The sequence below is a fragment of the Cavia porcellus genome, unplaced genomic scaffold, assembly GCF_034190915.1.
Source record: "Cavia porcellus strain 051 isolate PalLab524CR breed Dunkin Hartley unplaced genomic scaffold, mCavPor4.1 scaffold_11, whole genome shotgun sequence".
NCBI lineage: Eukaryota > Metazoa > Chordata > Mammalia > Rodentia > Caviidae > Cavia > Cavia porcellus.
Genome location: NW_026947494.1, coordinates 24,952,577 through 24,968,284, shown reverse-complemented (window position 1 = coordinate 24,968,284; position 15,708 = coordinate 24,952,577). Strand labels below are relative to the sequence as shown.

At 33.2% G+C, this 15,708-nt stretch overlaps 1 long non-coding RNA gene across 6 annotated transcripts in view; it reads left to right on the top strand.

Annotated features, from left to right (window-relative positions):
• LOC134478062 (uncharacterized) overlaps window positions 1–15,708 on the top strand; it is a 70,216-nt gene that overhangs the window by 30,281 nt on the left and 24,227 nt on the right. For 2 of the 6 annotated variants that reach the window (XR_010050417.1, XR_010050415.1), the window contains 3 exons: window positions 2,891–3,048; window positions 11,608–11,768; window positions 12,375–12,933. This is a non-coding gene — a long non-coding RNA (uncharacterized LOC134478062). Of the gene's footprint in view, window positions 1–2,890; window positions 3,049–6,456; window positions 6,631–9,766; window positions 10,052–11,607; window positions 11,769–12,374; window positions 12,934–15,708 lie in introns of those variants that run through there. The other 4 variants (XR_010050418.1, XR_010050420.1, XR_010050416.1 and 1 more) reach the window with 4 other exon arrangements.

Here is a 15,708-nt window from a genome sequence, read left to right as displayed (position 1 = left end):
CTGGAGCTGATGAGTGGATAAAACTCCATGACTTGCATACACAGTGAAATTACCCCGTCTGGAGAAATAAGGAACTCTCGGTTTCTGAGAATGTAAAAGAAGTTGGAAGATATTATGCTAGTGAAATAAATCAGTCCAGGAAGACACATATTTTATCATCTTATTTGTGGAATTAAAATAAGCTCAAACTCACAGAAGTGTAACAGTGCAACACAAACACAGATACAAAACAGGACATCATGCCATTTAGCCAGAGAAACAAGGAAACAATATGAATAAATCTGTCCACAAAAACAGATTAATTAGCAGAAAATGGGTATTTTATCAGAACTAAAGATTCTAGAGCAGAACATTATAAGCTGAAGGAATAATTCCCTGAATTTTGGCAATCTAGATAAGAAACAAAAGATCCAAATGTCTCTGAACTGGAAAAATATAAAAGGAAATGATCTACCTTAAACACTAAAGAAAACATTAAAAGAAAGGAAAGAGATAGTTTAGCAAAAATTCCATGAACTTTCAATTTGTGATAATATTAAACACCATCATTTATCCTTTAAAATGTGAGAGAGTACTGATAGAAAGAAACCGCAATCTACATAGAGATAATCCTAATGATTAACTCTGATTAGTGGAATCACCCCATATATCACTAGTAAAAGGAAAGGTACCTAGTCAACGTACATAAAAAACAGATAGTAAAAGAAATACTTAAATCACCTCAGAAACAATGCATAATAACAGTGTCATTTTTATGAAAATAGAAAAAAGATACAATCAAAACAGCAATGTATAAAACTTGTACAAGACCATTTAATATTTGACATATGCGAATTATTATCATTATTATTTTTTTATTGGTACCAGGGATCGAACTCACGACTGCCTGCTTGCAAGGCAGGGGTTTATGCCGCTGAGCTAAATAGCCAGCCCTGTGAAATTATTTTAATGAGAAAAAGAAATGTTTTAAACAAATATTTATAAGACAACCAGATAAATATATAGTATAAAATAATCCTTAATGTCCATTTAGAAACATGAAAATGTTAAAGATATGAAGTTAAACCTAAATGTAAAAGCTTAAAGTCAAAATGTTCAGAGATAAACAACAAATTGTCTTTAAGAAGATAAAGTTAACAATTTTTTTTTCAGATTAAGCATATTTGTAAATAAGTTGTTTTTACAGAAAGGGATGATAACAAAGAAAATGACAAGGTAAATTAGACATCTAGTTCAAAGTTCAACAAAACAGAAAATTTACTAAAATGTACAAGCAAAATCTATATCCAAAAAATACTTGTATAAAATATCTATTCTTGTCTTCAGTTCGATAACCCAGTAACCAGTAGGTAAAATGTTTAGACATTTTAGAAAGAAATATGCTCATTATCCAATAAACATGAGATATTCAACACCATTATTAATCAAGAAAGTGTAAATTAAAAGAAATGCCTTATGACCTCTAGGATGACTAATATTTATTTATTTTTTTAATTAAAAATTTTTAAAAAGAAGGAGATTAAGATAAAAGAAGACAAAGCAACTTAATAACACAGGTCAGAACAGAGCAATTTAAGCAACATAGTATTTCATCACAAGATAACCCAACATAACAGTAGCTACCATAGTTTCTCTTTCCTTGAAATATTTGAGTATAACTTCATATATTATGGCATCAAACACAACATGACAGTGTAAAACCATTCAAGAGAATGAATGTATTACAGGGTATTTAGAGCCAACTAACAGAAAATGAAAAATGCTTTCTATATTATCTCTTTGTCTATAAAACATTTTGTTTATACTATCATGTATAATAAAATCCAATAAGATACAACATGATCTTCTGATGGAGACAGAAGAACAAAACCTTGGTTTGACTTCAAAACAATATGATATTAAATTAGCACTAGCTATTCTATTACCTTGTTTTCTTCAAAATAACTGTTAATACCATCACAAACAATAAAATCAAACAACTCAGAATAAAATCATTCCAATTAATGAATGAAAACATTATAAGGCTTCAAAACAATATAATGGGGAATCAGGATTGCCACATACTTTTATGTATTTTTACCATTTCTTACACTAGGGGAACTATTCGGTATTTATACATGTGAGTTTGATTTATTTCACCTATGTGTATGGTCTCAAGCGGCACCTATTTATTTATAAATATCTCAATGAGTAGTACTCCATTGTATAAAAATACCACGACTTTTTTTATTCATTCCTCAGTTGATGAACACTTGCGCTGTTTCCAAGATCTGGCTATTACAAATTGTGCTGCTATAACATGGGTACACATATATCACTGTGGAATGATGTTTTTCAGTTCTTCTGGGAATGTCTAGAAGTGAAATAGTTGGAACAAATGGAACTTCCAATCCCAGCTTTCTGAGAAGTCTCCAGACTGACCTCCATGATGGTTGCACCAGTCCACACTCCCACCTACAGCGCAGGAGAGTTCCTTTTTCCCCACAGCCTCTCCAGCATTTGTTGTTGGTAGTTTTCTTGATCCTGGCCATTCTTTCAGGAGTGAGATGGAATCTCACTGTGGTTTTAATTTGCATTTCTCTAATGAGTAATAATGATGAACATTTTTACCCAATTTGTCTTCCAATAGATATAGTGTTTCTATTTTAGTATTCAGAATTGTGATCCATTTAGATTTTAATTTAGTACGTGGTGATAGGCATGGGTCTAGTCTTAGTTTTCGGCATATGGAGAGCAAGTTTTTCCAACACCATTTATTAAAGAGATTGTCATTCTTCAAGTGAACATGTTTGGCCCCTTTATCAAAGATAAGGTGGTTGAGTGTGTTTGTAGTTGTGGTTGTATCTTCTAATCTATTCCACTGATCTTCACCTCTTTTTTTTTATTCCAGTACCATGTTGATTTTACTACTGTTGCTTTGCAGTATAACTTCAAGTCAGCGATTGTGATACCTCCTGCCTTGCCTTTGCTGCTTAGAATTGCTTTTGCTATTCTAGCTCTCATCTGGTCCCAGATGAATTTGAGGAGTGTTTTCTCGAGTTCTAGGAGGTATGTTGATGATATTTTTATTGGAATTGCATTGAATCTTTATAACTGTTTGGGTAAATGGCCATTTTCACAATATTTATTCTTCGTGTCTATGAGCAAGGGATGTCTTTCCATTTTCTGAGATCCTCTTCAATTACTTTTTTCAGTGTATTATAATTTTACCTATGTAGGTCTTTCACTTTTTTTGTGAGAATAATTCCTAAGTGTTAAATTTTTTTGGTTGCTAGTGTGAAGGGTGTGGCTTCTCTTATTTCTCTCTCTGTGATTTTGTTGTTAGTATATACAAATGCTATCAATTTTTGAGTATTGATTTTGTATCCAGCTACATTGGTGAATTTATTTATTACACCTAAGTGTCTTTCAATGAAGTTTTGGGGGTCTTCTATGTAGAGAATCATGAGGATGACTAATATTTAAATATCTATCGTAAACAAATTTTGGTCAAAATGCAGAGCAACCAGAACTTTCTTGGTGGTGAAAATGTAAATATTCTATCCTGTTTGGGGGAAAAGGAGAAGTTGTCAGCCTAGGTAAATGCATCCTGGGAATATAGCTCAGTGACCCTGCATCTGCCTGGCAAGTGCAAGGTCTTGATATGATCCCTGATACCAAAAAAGAAAGAAAAAATAGCAGTTAAAAGTATATATCTGTGTTTGAAATTCAACCATATGAAGTTAGGATCAATGAAATCACGTGTCTGCAAACAGTCTTACAGCAGAATGTTTTGAGAATGAAAAATTGCAGTGAAAATAAGAAAAAGAATGTGCATTTTGTAGCAAATTTATGTAACAAAAAATACTACCCAGCAATACAGAAACAAACTAATCTTCAAAGTAGATGCATTTTGGAAACCTTGTGTAGACAAAGGAAGCAGATACAAGGAGAAAAATATGTGGTGAATGACTGCATTTATTATACATTGTAGAAGAGAAAAAAACTAATCCATTTTGAAAAAGTCGTAATAGTTTCCACGTCTGTAGGAGGTGAAGATACTAATTGAAAACGACCACATGGTAACTTTCTAAGGTGATGGAAATGTTTTCTCTTAACAGTGTGCACACTTGTCAAAACTCGTTACATTTTACATGTAAGCCTTGTTCATTTCACTCTAATTAAATTTTGTCTCAAACAAATAAAAAGAAGCAACAAAAAATCCTGAACACTGGTTACCAGCATTAGTTTTTTGAAACTGAAATAAATTAGCAATTTTGAAATTATTTTCTTGGATTACTAAATGGAGTAAATGTGTAAATCCACTGATTTTAATGAAGAGCAGGTTTCCTACTGTTTTTAAAAGTGCATACCTAGAATATACTTTGATGTTTCAAATATACTTGAAGCATCAGTATGAGTTTATTGGTTCAGTGGATACATATAATATATACATACATTTCTGAGTTTCCTTCACTGATAAGCTATGTAAAAATAGTTTGTATTATCTCGATACTTAGCTGGTAGTTTTATTTCTAAGAACTATCATCAGTGTAACGGTCACAGGAAACACAATATATCTGATATGAAGACCAAGACAACAAAGCCAAATGAGGGTTTGGGATACACTCTAGTCCCAGTTATTAATGAAGTGCTTCTAAACTCATGGAGAGCACAAAAAGAGAAACACTCATACATACAGAGATTGGAAAAGAGAAAGGGAATGTTAAACGAAACAAGGAAAAATGTAAACAGCTGGTGAATATGAGCCAAGTGGAAAGATTGTATAGGATTACTTTACTTTTTTCTGCAACTTTTTCGTGAATGTGAAATTTAAAAATCACTTTAGAAACTGTTATGGATTTAAAACTGGCGGTCACCTTAACACTAGCTGAATTACATCAGCGTGGTACTGAGTACAGTGGCCCACCTGAGGAAAGTTGCCAGCATAAAATGAGACGTGAAGAGGAAAAGCATGGCATTGGGGGTTCTCCTAAGTGTTGTTGTTGGTTCTCCTGTCAGAGCTTGTCATGGGTAGCTCCCTTGATATGAATTCAACCGATCTCAAAGGAGGAGACTGGGACTTTGTGGCCGAGAGTGGCTGCAGTGCACTTTGGAAGAACTCAGGTCCTTACATTAAACATGGCTTCTAGGCTCTGGAAGGGAAGATGTGTGCTGTTTAATCTCCAGGAAAAGCTTGTCACACTGGCTTCCTGTTCTCATCATTGGAAGAACTCGGGTCATCACTGTCACCCAGGATGGCTGTAGTACTTTTCAGGGAATCCCTGATCCTTTATTTTGAGCATTGCTTCTTGGCTTCAGTATAGAACCCTCAACCTACCGGCAAAGATCCTTCACCCACTGGTACAGACTTCCTAATTTCCACAGCTAACCGCTGGGCCTTCCCCGTGCAGATCCACAAAATATACCTGCATGAGTCATTGTCGTGGGCTCTAATCCTCCAGTTGGGCTTGAGGGAGGCATTGTCATGGGCTCTAAGACTTTCAGCTGGATTCATGCAGGACATTGGTGTGGGGTCCAGGCCCTCGGCTGGATTTTCTAGGTTGTTAGTGTTTTGGACAGATCTCCTGCACTTTTTTGTATTTAATTCTGGGTGACCATCATAAAATAATATTAAACAATCTGTGTCCTGAATGTAATTGTTCTCCTTGCAACCCCTGACACAACAGTAACTATCCTAAAAATGGTTGAATACCACTGTGTGAATGATATTGCTACCTTTAAACACATCCTGGAGAAACCTGACTCAATTCAAGTTTTTCTTTTCTCTTATTTTTTTTCAATCCCTTGACAACAAACTCGTATTTCTTCCCTATGTGCATACTATAATTACACTTCCATCAGAATCTAATAGAAAATTTTCTTCAGGAGACTTTTTCTTTATCACTATTCATAAACTGACCACAAAGCCAACTGGTGTGAATTATACCTTATTATATAAAGTGTACTAGGTCTAAGTTTTGTTTTAATACAGTTGAGCACTTAAAAGTTAGAAATGCTATTTCCACTGTTAGTAATATCGAACATTTATTGAGCCAATTATAAACAATATTTCCAGTTCGAATCAATCAATTTTGGTTTAAAAAATATTTCCCAGGGAAAATCTGTCTTTAGAATATATTTGATTCTGCCTAAGTGTTTAAAAGGCTGCTAAGTCAATGCTTATTTTCATAAATCATAATAAGTATTGTTTTTTTATGCTTGGACTAACTGAAGATTTTCAAGAAAAATCCAAACACAACTCTTGAGAGCAAATCTGTCTTACCTTAACAAGTAAGTTGAAATATCAGTCAATTCATGAATTTATCCTCTGTCCTGTGAAACAGTATTTAATTACTTAGTCAAAATGTGTTCTTGCACTATAATATCATGTATCAAAACCTACTCCACTTTCAGCTCCCAGCCAGCTGTAATAGCGTTCGGTAGGCAAGTTTTATATGCATATTTTTTCCTTAGCTCTCTCAGATTCTAGACCAACAATGGAGAAAAAGTAAGCAGATGTCTCCGAGCTCCAGCGGCCATCTGCTGAGCGCAGCAGAGGAGCGATCTGCTGTGTGCTCACTCATAAAACACCCATTTTGTGAATGAAATGATTTTACTGGTCTCCAAGGCTCTCACTCCTCATCCTTTGTGAGTACCAAAATTAATGTGGAAATAAAAGTAAACAAGCCATTTTTCCTGGGTTCCCCAAAATTTATCGACTTGTTTAAGCATCTAACTCTACAGCAAATGAACATAAGTTTTATTATAATTGCATTTAAATCTTGATGGAAAACAGCAACCTCTCCTTAGGTCGCTTTGCCTCTTTAGGATGCACGGGTAACTTTAGAGCTGAGATCTGTTCTCCTCTTCAGGAAAAACAAAAATGAGGCAGTTCTTTGTTTTATAGAGGCATTTTTTTTTTTCCAGGAGGCACAGTGAATTTCACATGCTAATAACTACATATGCAAATTCATGAATTAATGTCTTCATTTGTTTGTCAGGACTGCCATTATAAAAGACCACACACTGTGTGGCTGAACAAGAGTATATTTCTCATAGCTCTGGAGGTTCGAAGTGTAACATCAGGTTGTTTCCTCTTGCATATCATGAGGGAAGTCTCTGAGCCAGGCCTTCCTTTGTGGTTTTCTCGGTGTTTCATGTGTTTATCTCTCTGGGCACATATATACTCTGCCACCTCACACACTATAAAATCCTTTTTTAAAATATAATTTATTTTCCTACTGAGATTTTGCATTGCACTGCTTAGGCATGGTATAGGATCACCCTCAAATTCTCCTCTTCCACACATTTGCTACTTAACCATCTAGTAATACTCTTTAGATTCTGGACACAGATAATTTCTGAACAGTGGTTTAATGGTTATCGTTTGAGTGTTTTGTATCCCTCTAAAATTTCTATTGAAATATTCCCCAATGCAGCACAACCAGGAGATAGGACAAAAATTGGGAGAAATGATGGGGGCTTTTGAGGGCTTTCTTCATGAATGGGATTAGGTGCCCCCATAAAATAAGACGAGGCCCTCTTGCCCTTTTGCTTCTGTCATGTGGGACACAGAATTTTACCCTCTGAAAAGTACAGTTCTTTCCAGGCCATTGAATCTACTGCACCTTGATCTTGGACTTCTCAACTTCAGAACTGTGAGCAAAAATACATCACACTCTGTATAAGCAATTCACCATTGTGTATTTCATTACAGTAGCACACAATAGACTTAGGTCACTAATAAAGCATTGTCCTCAACATGCAGAATTAGAAAACAACTGCTCATTGTGTTTGCATTCATGAAACCAAAAGAATACTAGTGTGATGGCTAAGGGTAGCAAAAGGATTTTTAAAATATTAGTTTAGCGCCAGATGTTTAGTTGGCAAGACTAGGGTTGTCAAAAACTTATCTATAGTTAGTGGGTTAAATTGTTTAATTTTTAAAAATTTCTCCAGGAGAAATTCTGAAGAGGGAGATGAAAAAAGACATAAAGATGAAATTTTCATGATCGTGCAGTGGACAAGCAAGCAAACAAACAGAGACTGCCCCTTAACCTTAGGACTAAAGAAATTCTCAGAGTTAATGAAATTTCAAAATAAAAATTGATCTCTAATGCTTAGTCCAATTTTAACAGCTTAGAACCTGTTTTCTTTCCTAAAGGCCAACATACTCAGGAAAAGCTAGTGTAGTACACATATATTATAATATGCTGGTATCAAATCTACATCTGAAAATGGTATCATTTTACATTTGGTTTCTTTAAACTCTCTTGTACCTGCTACATTACAGCAATGCTTCTCAATGTGAAATCATTTCCATTCAGTTTCCTTTTATTTGATAAGCAGAATCTTTTATTCAGGCTGCTATTCTCTCATCTCAGAAGATTCAATTCCTAGTTCACGGGGGAATTTCTCCTTTACCAACTAAACTGAAAACTGGAATTAATCCCCAATTATTTCTGATCCCAAAGACAAGCATTCAAACAGCTTTTTAGTTATGAAACTTAAGGTAAATCACTGCTAGTGAATAGAAACATAAATAATTAAAAGATGGGGCAAAGTGAAGCATATAAGTTCTTAAACAATGAGTATTTGAATTCTGTCTTTTCCTTATAATTTGAAATATTAAAAAGAAAGTAATTCAAACTCTAGAAAAAGATTTTCATTTCTGAAACAGGATTTCCACATTTCTCCAGTCTTCAACCTGCTACTCCCTAAGCAAAATAAAGTGGCCTTGAAATCCCTTTCTCTATGTACAATATAACAAAAGAAAACAGAAATTAACCCTGATAATGCAAGTTAGAAATTAACTGAGATCCTTTTTTCTGTTAATCTCAATCTTTATTTGAATAAAATGTGAAGAAAAACTCTAAGACCTAAAATTCTGCCCTGCCTTATTATCTCAAATTCCATTTTTATATATTTCAAGGTTTAATTTATTTGGCCAAGTTTTCTGTTACAGAAAAAGTTGCATGTGAGGTAAGGCAGGGGTACAGTGGAGTACAGGAAATAAATGTGTCATGCATGGCCAGAACTTTGAGGGACTGATCTCACTGACCTCACAGAAATAGTGATTCCTTAAAGCTTTGCATTCATTTTCCATATTTAGATTAATATACATGAAAAAGAGTGACTTATGAAATATACAAATTCTTCAGATAACTATCTCTATTTGTTTCAACCAGTGGACAAATTATTGCAATACAATAACTACTGGGTATACTCTGTCACATTGCAAAACTCTAGCCCGTCAACCACAATCAACCTCTTTATACCTGGCAGCAAACATTTAGTCAGTAACTAAATCCAAGACTCTTCAGTGAGCAAATGACAATGTCAGTATATTGCAACATTACCAGCCCAAATATAATACATTCTCATAGAAAAAACTAAACAAATAAACCTCAAAGCATATACTTATTGAGTTGGTAGTGTCTTTTCCTCGTGTAGTTATCTTATCCTGTAATGGAAAATTTCCTAAATTTTCATCAGAGTTATTTTAATGACTAATTGCAGCTGCAGAGATAATTTTTCATCATGGGCAACCAAAGTTAGGGTCTATGTATTCTGGGCAAGGTGTTTATCTCTGAGCCACACTTTCAGCATCATATTTCAAAGTATATAAAATACGGTATACACATCATTAACAACATAAAAGTAACAGATGCTTAATCACTATAAAAACTAGTATCTTAAGAGCAAAAACTAGTATCTTAAGAGTTCTATACAAGCATTGAATGAGAAAAAGCACCTCTTGCTGGTTGTCTGTCTCATTTTTTAGCTGTAGCCACATCTTATTTTGTCCTGAAAGAAGTTTTGAAACTGCATGGAGCAGTGAATGAGAAACAGGTGGATTAAGTTGCCTGGGGCAGCCTGATCATCGTTCCCTGAACCAGATGAAGAATGCAAGTGGCTGCTAAACAATGATGTTCTTCTTTTTTATTTAACTTTTCCAAAGTAAATGCATATCCCACTGTGCAGGGGAAAACTTTTTGCAACCGCTCAACAAATAAAAGGATTTTCTCTTGTTATCTTCTTGGTTTCCTCAATCCTCTACTTTGTCTTTGTGAGTATCCTTCTTTGACACATTATTTATTTGATGTTATCCAAGTTGCTTTAAGCAAAAGTTGGAATATCTCAGAGATTTAACTCACAGAAAGTTCCAAACAAACAAGCAAACAAACAGAGCCACCATCCACCACGATTTTTACCTTATGTCTGTTATATATCACATAGAGGAAGCCATAGGAAGCCATTTGGAGATTTCCTTCTGAAAGCTGCTGAAGCCTAGCAAAAACAAAGGGAATTGAAAGATTAGCAAGCAGCAATAGAACTCAGAAGAAAGCAGTTTCTATCTGCTTGGTTTTATTTTGTACATTAGAATCATGACATGGTAATGATTCTAGAACTTAAACTTGGTTAATGAAGATCTCATTTTTCTATTTGGATAAACATGCTGGCATGTGGTATCTTCACATGTACAGATACAAATTAGATGCTTCTGTCAATTAGAAAAAAATAGCATCTGTTACAAAGTAAAGTAGTAGAGCATTTTTTAAAAAAAGATATACATTGTTATTCATTTTTTACATTTACATGGATATGTTTAAATATATATGGGGAGCTGTAACTGTAGGCAAAGGAATGGTTTCTGAGGGTTAACAGAATCAGGCTTCTTTTATTACCTATATTTCTTTGAGAATATTGTTTAGTCTTCCTGAAACTTATTTTCCCCAATGTACAAAATTTAGGGAATTTGAATTGAATTTCATACTTTTAATCTAAGTAATTCATTAAAAATTGAGCACAAATGACAATAAGAGTCCTACAGAAAATAGTGGGCAGGAAATTTGTTCAGATAATGTTCAATGTGTAAAGAATTAGTAAAGGGAATCTTTCTGGGAAACTTCTAAAATTTGACACTATTAATAACTTTATTTTTTATTGTTGCCTGCCAAAGACTATCTTTCATCTTATTAACATTAATAAAATTAAGGATGTCTTCATGGCTCCATTAAATCATACCCCTCGGTGCATGGCCCATGTGTGAATCTTTATTAGTTAAACTTCATCATGTTAATGTGACTGACTTTGCCAGAGGATGACACAAGCATATCTGCAGGAAAATAAACCTTGCAATGACATGAAAGAGTATATCCTCTGGAAAACTCTAAGAGATATAGCCTTAGTCTCTGAAAAGAAATATGTAATCGCCTTCTACTTCAAACACTGCCATATTTCAATATGATATCCAAAAGTGGCAGAGTTATCTTAAAAAGAACAAGGGTACTATTTTGAAACAAAGAATGTGATTACTGAATTAAAGTGAAAAGAAAAAAAAATATATCTTGGTTCTGAAACCCTGAAATTTATCAATCTATCTTTGTTCATTTTATTACATGAGATATTTTTCTTTTTAAGTTTTAATTATTTTGTATGGAATTTGTCTTACTTTGAGTGGAAGGCAATTTTAGTCATCTATAAATTTTTAGCAAATGCTTTGCCACAAGTAGAGGGAGAGGGAAAGAGGTAAGGCTAAGATCCAAGAAAAAACTGCTATCCTATTTACATTGGTGTAGCATACTTTAAAAGAAACACGTGGAAATGCTTATGTCTTCACAGGCATTAGCCAAGAAACAACAATACTGGAACAGCAGGAATTCAAAATCAATAAGAACTCAAAATCTGTACGTCAGGATTTATCATCCAATACCTGAAAAGCATAGATGGTTTTCTTGTAGAAATAAATATTTATCTAAGAATAAAATTGCTACCCCAAATTGGTAAGTAAAATGTTTCTGTATTTTATCTAACTATCATCATCATGATTTAACTTTCTAGCATAAAACACTCTCACAATTTTGTGATCAAACATCTTCCAAACAGACTGTATACATTTCTCATTGTTTGAAAAAGTATCGATTGTTTTGTTTTAATACTAATTCAGAACCTTATGCTGAAAAACATAAGAAATGGTGATTAAAATGTTATAAATTACTTGGAAATGCTCTAAGTTTGTTCTGAAGTTAGGTGAAAAGAGAAAATAAATAAAAGAAGATGTATAGAGAACTTATTTTTCCCTTGAAGATACAAGATCAGTCTTAATTTTAGATCACTTTAGGATAAAAGCCAGAGTCTATTGAGATCTGCAAGAGCCAAGACAAGAAACCTAACCTCATTAAACTGGGAAACAAGAATGTTCAGTCTTGGTGTGGTAATTATCTATAACTAAATTTATACTATCATCACTGTCATTATATACTTCCCAATTGAAAAAAAAAAATGTGTCTGACTCCCAATAGGGAAGAAATTTCATTATTTGGTTTTACAAACAAAATTAACTTTATCACAGTTTTACATACCACATTAATCAGTTTTCCTTCTCCTAGGACAAAATACCTGACACCTGCAGCTTAAAGGAGGCACGATTTATTCTGAATGATGGTTTCAGAAAGGTTAGTCCATAGTCGGCTGGGTCTAAGGAAGAAACAGCATGGAAAGTGTACAGAGGAGGAAAGATGCTGAACTGACACCAACCAGGAAGCAAAAACAAGGAACAGCCATGCTAGGTAGATATTCATCTTCCAAAAGAATGACCCAACTTCCTCACTGCCTCTCTCTGGGCCCATCTCCTACCAACACATTAAGCTATACTTTCATCGACTGATTAATGCAACAATGAATATCATGCCTTTGTAATCCAATTTTGTTCCTAAAGCTCCACCTTTGAACACTGGATATCTTGGAAAAATGTTTTATGTCTAAAGCAAAATTCACATTAGCTAGATAACTGGGGAAATTGGATGTAAGTGTTATAAATGACGTTATTTTCATGTAAATATTGTAGCAGAAACATGAAAATTTCTCGATGCAGTAATATCTCTTCAAAATTGGTGTCAGATGTTTCTCCATTAAAATTTTAATAAATAAGCTCATGATATAATCACATTATATTGTAGAAAATAATATGTTCCATGCAAGCTCCAAATGTAAATGTAAGAATTGATACTATTATCTTTGATTTTCTTCAGTCCTCTATCTCATATGATACATTCTACAATATTTTACTAAAGGTCCACATTCATTCCTATGAATAAGTAATATTTATCAGATATCTGCATAAGAAGAGAAAGGAAAATTTCACAGATAGTAGAGTTTAAGAAGCAAATGTAGTAGGTGACACTGCTTTATTGACAAGGTACTTCTTTTGGAAGTTTGGTTAACACTTTGCTAATTTCCAAAACATCTAAATGACAACTGGAGACATCCTTATTAATCATTCTGGTAGGTGAGCTCATTGGTGAACCTCCTACTAATTTGCTACATTTCTGCATTTTTTGTGATCCATTGGTAGTGTACAATCCATTTCAAGTTAACATTAGATTTTAGTAGACCACTGATATCATTTATTTTTCAGATATAATTTTGAAAAATAAACAAATGGAGTGGAAAATTAACAGACAAGAGAAAACAGATGATGACATAATTAGGAAAAAGGAAGTATAGAAAGTATAGAGGCAGAATATAAACTAAATATTTTAAAGATTAAAACTGATATATTTAATTAACAATATGACTAAAAGGCTAGACTATCATAATGACAAAGTTGACCTGAAAAGTAGTTGAATAAGAATAGTAGAAATTTAACAAAATCAGATTGTAACATTTAAAACAGTGTAAAAATTGTACTAAAGATGAGGAGAGAAAGCATAAATTGGAGGTTAACCAGAAGTCACGGCAGAGAGGGAAGAGGTAAAATGTGAAAAAGATTAAGTAATGTGTAGAACAGAGTAATAATAGAGTATATTTAAAACAGTTTCAGAACATACAAGAAAAAGAATGTATATTTTAAGAGATTAATGGAGTACAATAAGAGAAGTAATGAAATCCAACAGTTCGAGAGGTTCTGTAAAGCACACATGCATTCTTTCTAACTTTTCACTGTACCTACAACACAAACATGAACAGATAAACACATAGGAAAGCAAAATTAAACTTATAAGGATTCAAACATTGAATACTCAAGAGTTAGCAAGAATTTGTAGAATACCAAAAAATGTATGACAGCACACCCAAATGCAGAGGTAGACATGTAGAAACTTGCCAAAGTTGTGGAAATATATTTATTGAGATGCAAATACTGCTTGGCAGCTTACATATCACTTATGGCAGTTAAGTGTGTGTGTGTGTGTGTGTGTGTGTGTGTGTGTGTGTGTGTGTGTGTGATTTTGTGTACATGTACAGAGTACGTAAAAGAGCAATTAGAGGGAAATTCAGCGTGACTATGAATTTGTTAAATTGGCTGTCAATGATTAAGAGATGAGACAGACAAAAATTAAAAATGGCAAATATATAAACAAAGTAACAAAATTAACGATATATGAAAATAATGCAACACAGTGAAGAAAATGCACTTTTTCTGATTACAGCTACATAAGCTAAGAAAATTCACTTTATAAAGGCCTATGAAATACAGCCTATAACATATGTACAGTACACAAATAAGTTAGAAATCAGTAACAGAGAGATTCCTGGGGAAATCTGATGATTTGGGTAGAAGGAAATCTACTTATGGGTCAAAAAGAGAAAATACAATGGAAAATTTTTTAAAAGAGTAAAAGTAAAGATAAAGGATATATGCATGTTCAATCTTGTATACAGATACAGTGGTTCTTAAAATGTGTATTTTATGATATATTATCAAGGCTAAGATATTACAAAACTTATTATTGAAATAGAAAAGAAATATGAACTAAAGAATATTCAACAAAATCTCTCCATTGAAGAATAACAAAATTAACCAAAATCTGGCAACAATTAAGTACACAAAAAAAGGACTTAAAGTAAGTAATTATTAAAATGATGCCAGCATGTAGCTCAGTGGCGTGGCACCAGCTTGGCAAGGACAAGTCCATGAGTTTGATTTGTGGTACCCAAAACAAAGCAGAACAAAACAAAAAAATCATGTAATAGTATTAAATATAAAATATAGGGTATTTTAAAACAGTTCTTATAAATTGGAAAATAAGTTTGTTCTCCAAAAATTACTAAACATAATCAGGAAAAAGAAAACTATCTGATCATAAATATTTATTTGAAATGAGTCTATTTTTTTTTTTTTTCTTTTGGTAACAGGGATCAAACTCTCAACCATGCATTTGCCAGGAAGGTGCTGACGCTGCTGTGCTAAATCCCTGGCCCCTTGAATCTATTTAAAATCTTACAATGAGTTAATAGGCACAGTTTCATTTCCAGTGAATTCAAACCTTGTAAGGGATAATTTCAGTCTTACTCAAACCATTTTGGTGTATGCAGTCTGTTTTAGAAAACGAGCACATCCTTAGCAGAACACCTCATAAAGATCATAAAGACTTTGCCAAAGAGAAAATTACATACTAATCTCACTCCTGGTTATGAATGTAAAAATCTTAATTAAATCCTTTCTACTATGAATCATGAATTTGGAAATACAGTTGGGTTCATTATAAGAATGCAAGATTTATTTAACCTTAGAAAATTACATAACTCACTAGCTTTTTAAAAGGAAAACAATTCATGTATTCTCATAATAGATACAGAAAAAATAATATCTTTTAAAATTTTCAATTCTTTTATGATAAAATAAAATATAGGTATCAAATTATTTTCTATGGTCCAATAATGTGAATGGGAACATTAAATTTTATAATAAATTTATGCACAATTTAAAAATACAAGTTCAAT